Below are 15,822 nucleotides of genomic sequence, written 5' to 3'. Positions count from 1 at the left end.
CCCACCCCCTCTCTGTCCCCCACCCCCCTCCCCCCGCCCCTCTCTGTCCCCCACTCCCCCCCTCTCTGTCCCCCCCTCCCCCCCCTCTGTCCCCCACTCCCCCCTCTCTGTCCCCCCTCCCCCCCCTCTCTGTCCCCCACTCCCTCCCCTCTCTGTCCCCCACTCCCCCCCTCTCTGTCCCCCACCCCCCCCCTCTCTGTCCCCCACTCCCCCCCCTCTCTGTCCCCACTCCCCCCCCCTCTCTGTCCCCCACTCCCCCCCTCTCTGTCCCCCACTCCCCCCCTCTGTCCCCCACCCCCTCCCCCCGCCCCTCTCTGTCCCCCACTCCCCCCCCTCTCTGTCCCCCACTCCCCCCCCTCTCTGTCCCCCACTCCCCCCCCTCTCTGTCCCCCACTCCCCCCCCTCTCTGTCCCCCACTCCCCCCCCCCTCTCTGTCCCCCACTCCCCCCCCTCTCTGTCCCCCACTCCCCCCCTCTCTGTCCCCCACTCCCCCCCCCTCTCTGTCCCCCACTCCCCCCCCTCTCTGTCCCCCACTCCCCCCCCTCTCTGCCCCCCCCCCCCCCCCCCCCCCCATCTGGAATGTGTGACAGTTCCTGTCTGAGGGGGTCCCAGGGGGAAATGAGTGGGGGGGGGGGGATAGTTGGTGTATCTGACCAATCCTAAACGTGATGGCATTGTTAACTGGGCAAGACTCTCACTTTTTGCTGTCAAACATGTACAACAACTACTTTAAATAGCATCTTTAATGTATTGGAGACACATCAGCATAGAGTGGGTCTGATGACTAAAAGTTTGGATAAAGAGGTAGGTTTAAAGCAATGTCTTCATGGAAGGACAATGTAGGCAGTTATAGGGAGGGGGTCGCAGAGCTTAGGGTCTAGCAAACTGGAGGCATAACTAACAATGGCGCAGCAATTAAACTCCGGGATGCTCAAATGGCCAGGATTGGAGAGCACAGAGATGTGGGAGGAATACTGGAGGATGAGAGAGAGGTGAGGGGAGATCTGGGAGGAATACTGGAGGATGAGAGGGAGGTGAGGGGAGATCTGTTTAATGTTCCAAACACACTGCTTTGATTTCAATAGAAAAGAGTCCAGGGTGGGATCTATGATTTAGGGGCTGGTTTAGCTCACTGTGCTAAATCGCTGGCTTTTAAAGCAGGCCAGCAGCATGGTTCGATTCCCGTACCAGCCTCCCCGGACAGGCGCCTGAATGTGGCGACTCGGGGCTTTTCACAGTAACTTCATTGAAGCCTACTCGTGACAATAAGCGATTTTCATTTAATTCATGATGCATGTTGATCAACTGCTTTCCTACACTGTCCATGTCTGAATTTAACCCTGGACAGTCAAACAATAAAACCCATAATACACTGTTCTCCTCTTCTCTCTCACATTCTCATTTCACCAGCTTTCATTGTTTGCTCTTATATCACTTAGTGCACATTGTGTGGAATTTACACAAGCTATTTGGCAAGTGAAACATTTTAAAATCCTTGCCTTTATATTTAAATATACAGTCTGTACACACACAACGAGCAGGAAAAGATCAATTAAATCTCCACAATTTAGACCCTAGCTTCAAGGGAGGATGTCCTGAATTCCAATGTCAGAGACATGGGAATATTAATCGTTCCGAATTCCAAAGAAAGCTGATAGGAAAAGAAAGATGAAAGGGGGAAAGCCGGGAATTTCAGACTAGCTAGCCTAATGTCTGTGGTGGGGAAATTGCTGGAGTCAATGATCAGGGATGTGGTAACAGCACCTTACAAAAATCTCGGTCAGTCAGGGAGAGCCAGCATGGATTTGTGAAGGGAAGGGATGTCTGACTAATCTTATTTAATTTTTTCATGGAGGTGATCTCCATGGCTGTTATTTATATGGACTCCCAGAAGGCATTTGATAAAGTCCCACGCAAGAGATTGTTAACTAAGGTGGAAGCCCACGGAGTTGAGGGCAAATTACTGACCTGGTTAGGAAACTGGTTGAGTGAGAAGCGACAGAGAGGGGGTAATGGGTAATTACTCTAATTGGCCAGAGCGGACTAGTGGTGTACCACAGGGATCTGTGTTGGGGCCTCAATGATTCACACTATTCGTTAATGACTTGGATGTTGGCGGAGAAAGTCATATGTACAAATTTGCGGATGACACAAAGTTAGGCGGCATTGCTAACAGACTGAATGGTGGCATTAAATTGCAGGGAGATATTGACAGACCAGGTGAATGGACAACATTGTGGCTGATGGAATTGAATGTCAGCAAGTGTCAGGTTATCCATTTTGGACCAAGAAAGGATCGAGCAGAGCACTTTCTAAATGGAAAGAGGTTGGGTACAGTGGAGTTCCAAACAGGCTTGGGGGGGGGGGGGGGGTTCAGGTGTATCGGTCCTTAAAATGCCAGGAACAAGTGTAGCAAATAATCAAACAGGCTAATGGAATGCTGGCCTTTCTATCCAGAGGATTGGAATATAAAGACACAGGGGTTATGCTGCAGCTTTACAGACCCCTGGTTAGACCCCACTCCGAGTCACTGGGGGCAGCTCTGGGCACCGCACCTTAGGGAGGATATTTTGGCCTTGGAGGGAGGGTAGGTTTACAGAACTTACACCGGGACTACTGGGGTTGAGTTACGAGGAGAAATTATACAAATTCTTTGTTATAATTTGGAGGGTTAAAGGGGTGATTTGATCAAAGTATTTAAGATATCAACAGGGAAAGACAGGGTCGACAAAGATAAACTATTTCCACTGGTTGGAGATTCTAGAACTAGGGGGCACAGTCTGAAAATTAGGCCAGACCGTGCAGGAGAGATGTTGGGAAGCACTTCTTCGCACAAAGGGTGGGAGAGATTTGGAACGCTTTCCCACACACAGCAGTTGAAGCGAGATCAGCTGTTAATTTTAAATCTGTGATAGATTTTTGTTAAGCAAAGATATTAATGGATATGGGCCAAAGGCAGGTCTATGGAGTCATGTCACAGATTAGCCATGATCGCATTGAATGGTAGGACAGGCTCGAGGGGCTGAATGGCCTCCTCCTGTCCCTATGATAAAATAGTGGAATGGTCAAAAATGACAGAATTCAGTGTCAGAAAGTGTCAGATGATGCATTTTGGTTAAAGATATGTTTGTATTTTGAATCATTGACTCTTATGATGGTGAAGGTGATTTATCACGTGGCAGCACGGTAGCATTGTGGATAGCACAATCGCTTCACAGCTCCAGGGTCCCAGGTTCGATTCCGGCTTGGGTCACTGTCTGTGCGGAGTCTGCACATCCTCCCCGTGTCTGCGTGGGTTTCCTCCGGGTGCTCCGGTTTCCTCCCACAGTGCAAAGATGTGTAGGTTAGGTGGATTGGCCATGATAAATTGCCCTTAGTGTCCAAAATTGTCCTTAGTGTTGGGTGGGGTTGCTGGGTTATGGGGATAGGGTGGAGGTGTTAACCTTGGGTAGGGTGCTCTTTCCAGGAGCCGGTGCAGACTCGATGGGCCGAATGGCCTCCTTCTGCACTGTAAATTCTATGATCTGATTGTTACTCTGCAAGCCCTTTGAGAGAGCTATCCAATTCATCACACTTACTTCCCATAACCCAAGGTGGGAAGTGTCATTTCACAGGGGTTCGTTCTGGAATCACTATTGTTTATCCCGTGTATCAATTATTTTGAACTCGGAAATTATTTTGTCCATTGTAGACAAAACCAATTGAGGGTGTGGTTGCTAAGGAGCAGAGCTGAGTCACCATGCAGGAGGATGTGTACTTACAGGATCAGTGTGTAACTGAGAATAACAAAGTGGGGAGTGAGGGGAAATGTTTCTCTGACCCTGGGTTGGCTTCAGGGCAGGTATTCGGGGCGATTCTCTGATTCTGTGGCTTTTTATGTGGAAAAGAATCAGCGGCGCCCACTGACCGATCTTGTGACCAGTGTGAAACTGCCGGCAAACGGCCGGACAATGGCTGGGTCCGTGGCCACCCACGCGCACGCCGACGACCTGCAGCGTTCGTGCAGTAACACATGGCACGGGCCGTGCGTGTACCCGACCTGCCAAATAGTGCCCCCCTGGCCAGCCCCCACCAGTCCCCTCAGGCCTCACGGAAGCCCCCCCGCCCCCCCCCCCCCCCCCGGGCCGGCAGCACGGCTCTTGCCCGTCTGTGGTGGCACTGGACACAGTCCGGAGCCGCCATGCTGGCACCGCCGTGAACTCGGCCCATCGGGGGCGGAGCATCGGGGGAGGGGCTTCAGGTGACGCTCTGAGTCCGTCCCAACGGCGTGCGTCGCTCGCCACGATGACAACATTTTGGAGGGGGCGGAGCTTACAAAACCTGCCTCTCACAGGCTCCGATTTCGGCGTCAAAAGGGATTCTCCACCCGATCGACGATTACGAAATTGGTGTCAGGAAAGGGTGAATCTTGCCGTATGTGTTGATGCCAATGCAGAATTCGTGGACATTTCTGACAGCAAAACTGGCGCCGCAGCGGGACCGATGCCGTTACCGATTCCGTTACCATTGAGCGGCCAGCGCAGCGCCACGTGGAACACGATCCATTCCAATGGGAAACGGTGCCGGATTCTCCGGATCCGTGATTGACACTCGGGTGCTCATCCCAGCCAACAGGGTGGCACTGGTTGTGTTGGAGCGCACCCATACAGCTGGCTGGTGAGCTGGGGTGGGGGGGGGGGGGCACTCGGGGTGGAAGGGGTTGTGGGGGGGAGGGGGTTGTGGTGGGTCTGTAAATCCCCGGGAATTACAGACCCATCAGTCTTATGTCTGTGGTGAAAAAATTATGGGAAAGGATTCTGAGAGATAGGTTATGATTATTTCAAAAAATATAAGACCATAAGACATAGGAGTGGAAGTAAGGCCATTCGGCCCATCGAGTCCACTCCGCCATTCAATCACCTACCAGCATTCTCCCCGAAATATAGTTTGATTAAAGATAGTCAGCATGGCTTTGTGAGGGGCAGGTCATGCCTCACAAGCCTCATTGAATTCTTTGAGGATGTGGCGAGACACATTGATGAAGGTCGGGCAGTGGATGTGGTGTATATGGATTTCAGTAAGGCATTTGATAAGGTTCCCCATGATAGGCTCATTCAAAAAGTTAGGGGGCATGGGATACAGGGAAATTTGGGTGTCTGGATACAGAATTGGCTGGCTGAAAGAAGACAGCGAGTGGTAGTGGATGGAAAGTATTCCGCCTGGAGGTCGGTGACCAGTGGTGTCCTGCAGGGATCTGTTCTGGGACCTCTGCTCTTTGTGGTTTTTATAAATGACTTGGATGAGGAAGTGGAAGGGTGGGTTAGTTGGTTTTCCGATGACACGATGGTTGGTGGAGTTGTTGGTTGAGGGTTGTTGCAGGTTACAACAGGACATTGACAGGATGCAGAGCTGGGCTGAGAAGTGGCAGGTGGAGTTCAACCTTGACAAATATGAAGTGATTCATTTTGGAAGGTTGAATTTGAATGCTGAATACAGGGTTAAAGGCAGGATTCTTGGAAATGTGGAGGAACAGAGGGATCTTGAGGTCCACGTACATAGGTCCCTCAAAGTTGCCAGCCAGGTTGATGGAGTTGTTAAGAAGGCGTATGGTGTGTTGGCTTTCATTAACAGGGGGATTGAATATAAGCAAGTGTTGGGTTTGTACCCACATCCCCGTCCATTCGAGGGAAGGAATACCTCTCCAATCTCTCCCCTTTCATATCGCAGAGACAGTGGAATGGATTTTACGACAAAATCAAACAGGGATCAGGGGAGATAGGGGGAATATGAAAATATGGAGATCTGCTGGCTATGACATGACTAAATTTTCAGCTTCGTATCAACCTACCTATAATTATGCCTTAACTCCACCCTCCCTCACTGTCCACTCGTATAATGTTCAAGGTTCCATATGTTTTAATAAATCAGGGAAAGGAAAGTTAATGGGGTAAAGTAGGTGCAACCTTACAATGGACTGGCAAAGACTGGTACCAGGCATTTCCAACACGGGCAGGTTTAACTGTGATTGGCCCAGGGTATGGAATATAACCTCTAACAGTTCATGGGGACAGACATCCCCAATCCCCTAGATGACATTAGCTGATGATTTTACAGCCTACAATGGAACCTATTTCATATGCGGCACTAAAGCATATCCGTGGCTCCCCATTGATTGGACATGATCCTGCTTTTTGGGGTATGTCGTACCCCAAATGCGTCACCTACCCACCCTTAAGCACTCCCCCTCGCGAGCAAAAAGAACTATTTCTAAAACGGAACAGTTCTTTATGATGGCCTTTCCCTTGTACGGAATGGGCAAGGCATCCAACGAACTGATCTACATGGCCTCAGCATTGGAACATCTGGCAAACGTAACGGCAACAGAAGCCAGGGACACTGGACAGGCACAGGCCGAGGTCTCAGCTGAGCTAGTGGCTGTCCGGACCGTGGCATTACAAAATCGACTGGCTTTGGATTATCTGTTAGCCTCGCAGGGAGGAACATGCGCTATTGTAGGCCAAGAGTGCTGTACTTACATTCCAGATGGCTCTGAAAATATCACTCACCTGGCCGACCATATTAAGAGACAGGCTGCTCAAATTCAAGAGATTGGCAGTGAATTTCACGAATATAACCCACCGGGTTGGCTAGGGTGGTTGGGTCATGGATTATTTGATTGGATCTTTAAGGCCTTTATTCTACTACTACTAATGCTACTAGGGATAGGATTGCTTGGCTGCTTGTGTAAATGCATTTTCAAACGAATCATGGATATACCTATTTAGCTAGTTGTCATGATATGACAAAAGGGGGAGTGTGGTATTGTGCAAAGCAAATAATGGCATGATGGGAAAACTAGTTAAGTTTCTTGGTACAATTAAATTTAAACTGTCTTCACATAACCGAAGGCACAAATACAAGCAGCCAAGGTCAACTTGACCCGAAAACTTGCTGACTCTAAACTCGGATAAAACTCAGTCGTCATAACCCAGAGCAGTCTAAATACACAAGATAAGCTAGAACTAGTTCTATTCGATACTTAAACAAATCTGCTCCGTTTCTTAAACATGCGACCAAAAGACAAGATAATGATATTAGACCCCGAGTCCTCTAAAGGTCAGCAAGGTGACGCCAGTTTAATGATTATTGCTTATGTTTTACTTTTGATCAAGTTCCTGACCAAGCTGTATTCACGTTATCTTGATTTTATAATGTATAAATGTCTACCTATTTTCTGTAATATCCAGACTTGGAAAGGAACCAGCAGTTTGTACTTGACTGCCTTCCGACTCCAAGTCTCAGCCATACTGCTAGCAGTTGTAGTTCGTAAATAAAGCTTAGTTTTGCTTACCTAACGAACCTTGTTTGAATCTTTCTATCACAGTCCAGAAAATATTGATTACGTCACCTGGACTGGAGGGCATGTCTTATGAAGAAAGGTTGAGGAAGCTAGGGCTTTTCTCACTGGAGTGAAGAAGGCAGAGAGGTGACTTGGTCGAGGTGTATAAGGTGATGAGAGGCATGGATAGAGTGGATAGCCAGAGACTTTTCCCCAGGGTGGAAATGGCTGTCACGAGGGGACAGAATTTTAAGGTGATTGGAGGAAGGTATGGGGAGATGTCAGAGGTAGGTTCCTTACACAGAGAGTGGTGGGTGTGTGGAATGCCCTGCCAGCAGAGGTGGTGGAGTCAGAGTCATTAGGGACATTTAAGCGACTCTTAGGCAGGCACATGGACAGCAGTAAATTGAAGGGGTGTAGGTTAGATTGATCAAAGATTCGGATAAATGGTCGGCACAACATTGTGGGCTGAAGGGCCTGTACTGTGCTGTACTGTTCTATGCTTAAGTGCCGACGCTGGCGTTGGAACTGTGGTGTTAACAATGCCAAAATTGGCATCAAAACCCTCACCGATTCCGGGACCAGTGAGGGGCCAGCGGCGGCGCCGAGTAAAACTCCCGGCTCCAAAAGTGGCCGGGTCGGTAGCTGCGCATGCGCACGGTGACGACCTGCAGCGGTCGTGCTGTACAACATGGCGCCGGCCGTGTGCAGGACCTGACCTGCCAAATACGACCCCACAGGACACCCCCTGTCCATCCCCTACCAGGCCCACCGGCCCTCGCCAAAGCCTCCCCGGCCATTAGCATGGCTCCCGGCCGTCTGTGATGACGCTGGACACATGCCGGGTTCCCGACAGCTCAGGCCACACGTCAACTGTGTGGTCGGGAATTTGACCCATGGGGGGGGGGGGCGGAGCATCGGGGTGGGCCTTCCGAAGATGCACCAACAGCGTTCCCAAGGTGTGTGACATGCAACGCGATGATGCCATTTTGGGGGGGGGGCGGAGACTAGAAAACCAACGTCAAGCTGGCGCCCTCCACAAAGGGATTCTGCGAGCAAAGGCCGATTATGATATCGGCGTCAGGCAAGGGAGAATTCTGCGTGTTGTGTCCAGTCTGGACATTGCATTTGAGAAAGGAGAGCGTGGCATTGGAAATGAGCAGAGGAGATTGACTGGAATGGGAACAGGGAGGATAGACCAGTTAATGTGGAGAGGGTGCACCTGGAGCTGGGATGTTCTCTGTGGAGCAGAGAAGATTGAGGGGAGATTTAATAGAGATCTTCAAAATCAAGGCGTGTTTGATAGAGTAAATGAGGAGAAACTGTCTCTAGTGACAGAACCATCAGTAACCAGAGCACAGAGATTTAAAATAATTGACAAAAGACACAGAAGTGACAGGAGGAAAGAGATGTACACAGCGAGTTGTTATGATCCTATGATCATTGCCCTCGAGGGAGTTGGGCAGATCCTTACTGAGGAAAACATGACAGTACTGTGAGGAAAGAGCAGGAGTGTGACTAACCAAACACAATGGCTTCTTTGTACAAGAATACAATTGAAAACCGAGAAGTTATGTTAAACTTGTGTCAAAGCCTTGAATGGTTTTGGTCTCCATATTGTGCAGAGGAGAAGGCCCAAAAATTTTAAAGGGACCTTACGTCAATCAATTTTCCTCTGGGATGCTGAGGGGTGAGCTGATCAGAGTATTAAAAACTCGGAGAAATGGTTTGATAACATAAACGTGAAGGAGATAGTTCCACTTTTGGGGAAGTCCAAAAGGGGCCGAAATGTTCCGCCAGGTTTGTCCGTCCCCACTGAATCCCCCGGCGATGGACAGGGCGAGTCACCGGAAAGAATATTGACGGGACTGGAATATTGATCCGCTGGCCAATGGCTGCTTCTGTCAGCACACGACACACTGCGGGACACGTGGCAAATCCCAACGTAGCAGTCATTAATATAACAATGTTCTCCACAAATCCAACTGGAAATTCAGGAGAAACGTCTTTACCCAGAGTGCGGTGAGAATGTGGAACCCGTTATCGCGGGCTGAATAGTATCGATGTATTGGAGGAAAGAAATAGCAGGACATAGTGATAGGGTGAGATGAAAATGCGAGGGTGGAGAGTTGCGGGGGGGGGGGGGGGTTTGTGACCAGCAGAATCACTGGTATGGATCACATGGGCCACATGGCCTGTTTCTGTGATGTAAAATCGATAGAAGTCCATGAGGAACAGCAGCCAGGTGAGGGCACTTAGAATTATAGAATCACTATACTCCAGAAGGAGGCCATTCAGCCCTTCGAGTCTACACCAATCCTCTGAAAGAACACCCTACCTAGGCCCATGTATCCACTCCATCCACGTAACCCAGTTTTTGACACTAAGGGGCAACTTAACATGGCCAATTCGCCTAACCTGCTTATCTATGGATTGGGGGAGGAAAACGGAGCATCCGGAGAAAACCCACACAGACACGGGGAGAGTGACCCAAGCCGGGAATCAAACCTGGGACCCTGGCGCTGTGAGGCAGCAGTGCTAACCGCTGTGCCACCTATGCTGTAGCCTCTCGGGTCAGCTCTGTCAACTCCATTTGCCCATCCTAGCCCCCCTTACTGAATCCGTTGGTACCCAAAGATCTCTCGATCTCAGCCTTGAATATACTCATTGATTGCGAACCAACAGCTCTATAGGGACAGAATTCAAACCCTTTGTGTGAAACTAATACTCCTCATGGAGTAGCATGGTGGTTAGCATAAATGCTTCACAGCTCCAGGGTCCCAGGTTCAGTTCCCGGCTGGGTCACTGTCTGTGCGGAGTCTGCACGTTCTCCCCGTGTCTGCGTGGGTTTCCTCCGGGTGCTCCGGTTTCCTCCCACAGTCCAAAGATGTGCGGGTTAGGTGGATTGGCCATGCTAAATTGCCCGTAGTGTCCTAAAAAGTAAGGTTAAGGGGGGGGGGGGGTTGTTGGGTTACGGGTATAGGGTGGATACGTGGGTTTGAGTAGGGTGATCATGGCTCGGCACAACATCGAGGGCCGAAGGGCCTGTTCTGTGCTGTACTGTTCTATGTTCTATGTTCATCTCGCTATCCCTGTGGGTACAGCCCTGGGGGTACAGCCCTGGGGGTACAGCCCTGGGGGCGGGGGTACAGCCCTGTGGGTACAGCCCTGGGGGTGGGGGTACAGCCCTGTGGGTACAGCCCTGGGGGTGGGGGTACAGCCCTGGGGGTACAGCCCTGGGGGTACAGCCCTGGGGGTGGGGGTACAGCCCTGGGGGTACAGCCCTGGGGGCGGGGGTACAGCCCTGGGGGTACAGCCCTGTGGGTACAGCCCTGGGGGTGGGGGTACATCCCTGGGGGTACAGCCCTGGGGGTACAGCCCTGGGGGCGGGGGTACAGCCCTGGGGGTACAGCCTGTGGGTACAGCCCTGGGGGTACAGCCCTGGGGGTACAGCCCTGGGGGTGGGGGTACAGCCCTGGGAGTACAGCCCTGTGGGTGGGGGTACAGCCCTGGGGGTACAGCCCTGGGGGTACAGCCCTGTGGGTACAGCCCTGTGAGTACAGCCCTGTGGGTACAGCCCTGGGGGTGGGGGTACAGCCCTGTGGGTACCCCTGGGGGTACAGCCCTGTGGGTACAGCCCTGTGAGTACAGCCCTGTGGGTACAGCCCTGGGGGTGGGGGTACAGCCCTGGGGGTACAGCCCTGGGGGTGGGGGTACAGCCCTGGGGGTACAGCCCTGGGGGTACAGCCCTGGGGGTACAGCCCTGGGGGTACAGCCCTGGGGGCGGGGGTACAGCCCTGGGGGCGGGGGTACAGCCCTGGGGGTACAGCCCTGGGGATGGCGGTACAGCCCTGGGGGTACAGCCCTGGGGGTACAGCCCTGGGGGTACAGCCCTGTGGGTACAGCCCTGTGGGGGTACAGCCCTGTGGGGGTACAGCCCTGGGGGTACAGCCCTGGGGGTACAGCCCTGGGGGCGGGGGTACAGCCCTGGGGGTACAGCCCTGGGGGCGGGGGTACAGCCCTGGGGGTACAGCCCTGTGGGTACAGCCCTGGGGGTGGGGGTACATCCCTGGGGGTACAGCCCTGGGGGTACAGCCCTGGGGGCGGGGGTAAAGCCCTGGGGGTGGGGGTACAGCCCTGGGGGTACAGCCTGTGGGTACAGCCCTGGGGGTGGGGGTACAGCCCTGGGGGTACAGCCCTGGGGGTACAGCCCTGGGGGTGGGGGTACAGCCCTGGGGGTACAGCCCTGGGGGTACAGCCCTGGGGGTGGGGGTACAGCCCTGTGGGTACAGCCCTGTGGGTACAGCCCTGTGGGTACAGCCCTGTGGGTACCCCTGGGGGTACAGCCCTGTGGGTACCCCTGGGGGTACAGCCCTGAGGGCGGGGGTACAGCCCTGGGGGTACAGCCCTGGGGGTACAGCCCTGGGGATGGCGGTACAGCCCTGTGAGTACAGCCCTGGGGGTACAGCCCTGTGGGTACAGCCCTGTGGGTACAGCCCTGTGGGTACCCCTGGGGGTACAGCCCTGGGGGTACACCCCTGGGGGTACAGCCCTGTGGGTGGGGGTACAGCTTTTCTGCATCGACCCTCTCAACTCTCTGAAATCACTTCACATTTTTTCCAAACTTCAGGAAATAAAATTCCATTCTGAACAATTCTACTTTTCTCCTGGTCCTAGTTCTTCTGTTTTTATGTTCTATAAAGGTGACACTTTGATCCCAGGAGTCTGCCTTGTGGACCTTTGTTGTACTCCTTCTAAGATATGCTTCCTTAGGTAAGGAGACCAAAAGTGTCCACAGTATTCTGGGTGTGGTCTCACCAATGCCTTGTATAATTACAGCAAGATAGCCTTATTCTTGGATTCCAATCCATTTTTAGTGAAACTCACACCTTATTTACCTTCACAGTCGCTTGGCCCACCTGCACTTGAGTTTTGGTCATTCTTTTGAGTATTAGCATTTAATTGCCTCTCGGCTTTTAAAAACTATTCTACTTTTCCATTTTGTTGACATAAAAGTGAATAATTCCACGTTTCCCCACATTGTAAACCATCTTGCACAATCTCTAAACCTGTCTGTACCACTTTGCAGCCTCCCTACATCCTCCTTGCCACTTATAATTCCCAGCACGTGTATCATCAGCAAACTGGATATTCAGGAGAATCAGTCAAATGCCCCCACATTAAGTTGTAAAAAGCTGGAACACTAACTCTGATCCTATGGGCTATTCCCTGTCACCCTGAAAGTGACACATTTATTCCCACATCTCTATTTTCTCTCCATGAACCTATCCTCAAGTAAAATACCCCCAATATTGTCCCCATGATTCCTGATTTTATGTATCAGAGAAAAGATTGAGCCCCTCGATAGCCAGCGTCTGTGATCTAATTCGTATCCACCCTGGGTCCTTTAATGCACTTGGATAACAATCCATCAATCCCAGACTTCGAATTTGCAGTTGAATTATTATCAGCTGTTGTTTGCAGAACACTGGTCAAAACTTCAATCACCTTTTATGTATCAATGTTTCCTACTTTCACTGGTGAAAACTTTGGTTTTCACTTTAGTTTAGCGATGCTCCCTGGTTCTAACTTCCCAAACCAACAGGCTGAATTACTCAATTTTTGAAAAGTTCTTTCACAGAATGTGTGTGTCGATGGCTAGGCCGACATTTATTGCCCAACCCTAATTGCCCTTGAGAAGGTGGTGGTGAGCTGCCTTCTTGAACCGCTGCAGCCCCTGAGGTGTAGGTACACCTAATGTGCTGTTAGGGAGGGAGTTCCAGGGTTTTGACCCAGCGACAGTGAAGGAGCGGCGACATATTTCCAAGTCAGGGCGGTGAGTGACTTGGAGGGGAACCTCCAGGTGGTGGGGTTCCCAGGTATCTGCTGCTCTTGTCCTTGGTGTCAGATTCATGGGTTTGGAAGGTGCTTTTGAAGATGCACTCTCCTGCCAATGTTCATCGTTGGTGGAGGGAGTGAATGTTTGTGGAAAGGGTACCAATCAAGTGGGCTGCTTTGTCCTGAACTGTGTTGAGTTTTTTCAATGCAATTACAGTTGCACTCGTCCAGGCAAGTGGAGAGTATTCCATCGCACCCATGACTTGTGCCTTATATTTAAATAGCTAGACCTTTTCAGTTTCTGATCAATCGTAACCTCCAGGATGTTGATAGTGGGGGATTCAGCGATGGCGATGCCATTGAATGTCAAAGGGTGATGGTTTGATTCTCTCTTGTTGGAAATGTTCATTGCCCGGCACTTGTGGAGTGAGACTTGACACTTATCAGCATAAATCTGGATATGGCCCAGATTGTGTTGCGTGTGGCACAGACTGCCTCAGTAGTTGAGCAGCAGATTGTTGCTGAGTAAGTGCCTCTTGTTAGAACTATCAACGACCTCTTCCATCACTTTTCTGATGATGGAGAGTAGATGGATAGGGCGGTAATTGGCTGGGTTGGATTTATCCTGTTTCTTGTGTACAGGACACACCTGGGCAATTTCCCACATTGCCGGGTAGATGCCAGTGTTGTAGCTGTACTGGAACAGCTTGGCTAGGGGTGCGGTAAGTTCTGGGGCACAGGTCTTCAGTACTGTTGCCGAAATATTGTCAGGGCCCATAGACTTTGTAGTGTCCAGTGCCTTCAGCCGTTTCCTGACATCACGTGGAGTGAATCGTATTGGCTGAAGACTGACATCTGTGATGCTGGACACTCCTTTTTTCCCTTAATAGCTTGAAAACTTTGATCACCCTCGATAATAACCACTTTGTGTTAACTTAGCTTTCTGAAATTCCAAATGTACCACTACATCCACTGGCTCTCCTTTAACATAGTTACACACTCATAAACCTTTCATAAAGTAGTCAAACTTGATGAATTATCAGATGGCCATGGTGTCAGGACACGGTGTGGGTGGGATTTGAACACCCTGTGCCTCTGGGACTGTTTGATATTTTCAAAGGGCTGGTGGGGGTGGCAGGAAGCGAATAAGAAATTCACTTGTCACCAATTATCACCCCCCCCCCCCCCCCCCCCCCCCCCCCCCCCCCCCCCCCCCCTGGGCTCGTCCAGTCATACTTAGAGTTTTCAATTGAACCTGAACAGATTGGTACACATTAACGCGCAGTCACTGCAATCGCTCGGGGACATCAGAAAACATTCTCATTTCAGTAAAACTGATCTTTCAAGGACCTCCTTGCACTGGTTCAAATTCTCTACCATAATCTAACCTGAATGGTTCCTTCCAGCTCTGTTCACCCTCTGAGTAGCTGCCTGTTTTAATTGGCAAGACAGCAGCAGCCCTCAATATGGCTGCCATCTGCCTTTGTCACTGGCACTAGACTGGCAGCTCCCACTTCCGAGAGGCACTTGGAACCTCTAATTCTGTTCTGAGCTCACCTCCTGCCCAATTACAGCATTTCTGTGTGTGTGGGTTTCCTCCGGGTGCTCCAGTTTCCTCCCACAGTCCAAAGATGTGCGGGTTAGGTGGATTGGCCATGCTAAATTGCCCGTAGTGTCCTAATAAAAGTAAGGTTAAGGGGGGGGGGGGGATTGTTGGGTTACGGGTATAGGGTGGATACGTGGGTTTGAAATGGGTGATCATGGCTCGGCACAACATTGAGGGCCGAAGGGCCTGTTCTGTGCTGTACTGTTCTATGTTCTATGTTCTATGTTCTATTTCAAAAACTTGCACTGGAAAAGCAACACAGCTCTGTAAGGAGATCAGAACCTAACTTTGGAAATCCAGCCCCGTTTCTATTCCATAAAATCATGTTGATCCTGCTTAATCTTTTTATGAGTTTGCAAGTGCTCCTTAACGAAGGATCAGTGCCAATTCGATGGGCTGAATGGCCTCCTTCTGCACTGTAGAGTTTCTATGTTTCTTACTTCCTCTCTTTTCTTCAATCGAGATGTTATAATTACTAACGTCAATCATTTGGAGCCACTCTGGAATCTAGGAACTTTGTAAAAATAAAACCAGTGCATCAACTATATCTGACACCATTAAAACATCAGGGATATGAGACATTGGGATCTTAAAACATTAGGATAATGATAATTCGATCAAATAATTGGTTCAATGTTTGTCACTTTCAAACTAAACATGAAATTCTATCCTGAGTAAAACAGTTGGAACCGTGTTTGCAATTGGGCTCCATATTATCGGACATTTATTGCGGTAATTGAGACAAGGATCTGTGCTCCCTGGATGCTGGCTGGTTTGAGGATAAAAAATCCCAAAATGCTTCAATTGATTTGTTTGCTGTGTTTAAAATGCTAAAGCAATGAGACAAGAGACATAGTCCCAGAGAGGCTGAAGGAAGGAGAATGAAGGGATGGCGATCTGTGATTAAATGTAACGAATGAGGTGAGAATGTAGGAGAAGTGTTCTTGCACACAGGATTGTCAGATGACAGAATTCATCACCAGAGTTAGTGATTGAAGCAGAGGCTGTGTCAACATGTAGGAAATGGGTGGTTGTTTGAAGGAGAGGGGGTTGGGGTGAA

The sequence above is a fragment of the Scyliorhinus canicula genome, chromosome 13, assembly GCF_902713615.1.
Source record: "Scyliorhinus canicula chromosome 13, sScyCan1.1, whole genome shotgun sequence".
Taxonomy (NCBI): domain Eukaryota; kingdom Metazoa; phylum Chordata; class Chondrichthyes; order Carcharhiniformes; family Scyliorhinidae; genus Scyliorhinus; species Scyliorhinus canicula.
This window is presented reverse-complemented; position numbering follows the sequence as displayed.